This window comes from Mus caroli, unplaced genomic scaffold, assembly GCF_900094665.2.
Source record: "Mus caroli unplaced genomic scaffold, CAROLI_EIJ_v1.1 scaffold_22784_1, whole genome shotgun sequence".
NCBI classification, from domain to species: Eukaryota; Metazoa; Chordata; class Mammalia; order Rodentia; family Muridae; genus Mus; species Mus caroli.
Genome location: NW_018390811.1, coordinates 2,478 through 4,188, shown reverse-complemented (window position 1 = coordinate 4,188; position 1,711 = coordinate 2,478). Strand labels below are relative to the sequence as shown.

The following is a 1,711-nucleotide window of genomic DNA, read 5'->3' as shown; positions in this document are numbered from 1 at the left end:
TTTATTTGCTTGAAAAAAATCATTCATCTGACCCCAACTATTTATGCAGTGACTGAACACAAGTCTAACAGGCTCAGACACCCCAACAGCAACATTTTCAATTTTATAATTTGTTAAGTTTTAAAGAGAAATTGTTTTTCATTTCAGTACTTTGATTTGTGAACTAGAAAACATAAAAGCATTGATATATGTAAGACAGTTATGGTTTTACTTATAAGGATCCTAATAATCCTGGCTGAAACATTGCAAATAGACTGAAAATTAAAACAGGTGCTTAGAAATGCTCAAGATTATTCCCTTGATGTTTTCATTTAAGTCTCTGGTTTTTGATTTTTTTTGTTTCGATGCATTTATTTAATAATAATAAAAAAGTTAGGAATCTTCCCTACAAAGCAATGCAGATTCCACCATAGATTTTATTCTATGACTTGAAAATATGTTTCAAAATAATATCTGACCTGAAACTCTACTTAGACTCAAGACTCAGAAGTCATAAGAGTGCAATTCAACGTCATTAAATCCAACAGAATTAGTAGATGGTAAGTTTTACTGCAGCGGAACCTAACTTTTCCAATGCTTTGTCCACTAACAGCGCCTAGTAGCTGCCTCTTCCAAAGACAGTGGTAATTTATGGAGAAATAATGAAAACAAAAGCCAAAGTACACAAAATATTTTGTAGTACAGCTTTTGTCACTAGAAGAGCCATCTCCTCCAATGTCACATGGTAATTTATGGAGAAATCATGAAAACAAAAGCCAAAGTACACAAAATATTTTGTAGTACAGCTTTTGTCACTAGAAGAGCCATCTCCTCCAATGTCACAAAGGAGGTTCAGAGAAATAAATGACNCAGGCAAAGTTCACAGTGCCAGACACACCACTATGACCAAGCCCTTGTTTCCTGATGCTAACACAGACATCCCTCTTTGAGATCATCTGGGATTTCTTTGTCTCAGATTCTTCCAACCATCCATCCATGCTAGGAATTATTAATGTGGTGACTTTATCAAGATAGTGGTTTTTCTAAGATATGCACCAGACAGGATTTTCCCATCAGGATAGACTCAACTAGAACACAAAATTAGAAATCAGACAATAGTAAGCAACACTATCATAATACAATAAAGAATGATAATGTATTAACAAATTACCATAGGTAACTGTGGTAGGAATCTCGCTGGCATCTTTGATTTGCCTTTAGTGGATAGCTTGTCCTATGTAAGGAGGAAAAATCTGGTTTAATTTAATTCACACAGCCAAGTTTTACACTGTTTGCTATAAAGAAAAGCATACCATCCAAAATATCCTAAAACGTGATTTTACTGATAATATAATCTTATATAGAGAAAAATTTATAATACACCAAGGAATTATTAAAACTAGTTCATTCAGCAATGTTACAAGATACAAAACTAGCACACATATACACACACAGAGCAGGGGTGGGGGCTGCGGGGAGAGACTAGTACTAACCAGTTGAAAGTTGAAATTAAGAAACCATTTCAGGGTTGGTAAGATGGTGTCTCAGTTAGAGTTTCTACCGCTGTGATAAAACAGCATGACCAAAGCCACTTAGGTTGTGGGACCTTTATTTGGCTTACAGGTTATACTCCAACATCAGGGGAACCCAAGGCAGGAACCCCAAACAGGAACTGAAGCTGAAACCACAGGGGAGCACTGCTTACTGGCAAGCTGAGCCTGCCTTTTTATAT

General features: G+C 35.8%; 1 long non-coding RNA gene across 1 annotated transcript in view; it reads right to left on the bottom strand.

Moving 5' to 3' along the window:
- The window catches only part of LOC110288843, a 4,134-nt gene extending 2,919 nt beyond the window's left edge, over positions 1–1,215 (bottom strand). Inside the window, exon 1 of the long non-coding RNA XR_002377304.1 lies at positions 1,151–1,215. This is a non-coding gene — a long non-coding RNA (uncharacterized LOC110288843). The remainder of the gene's footprint in view (positions 1–1,150) is intronic.
- Positions 1,216–1,711: the final 496 nt, after the last annotated feature.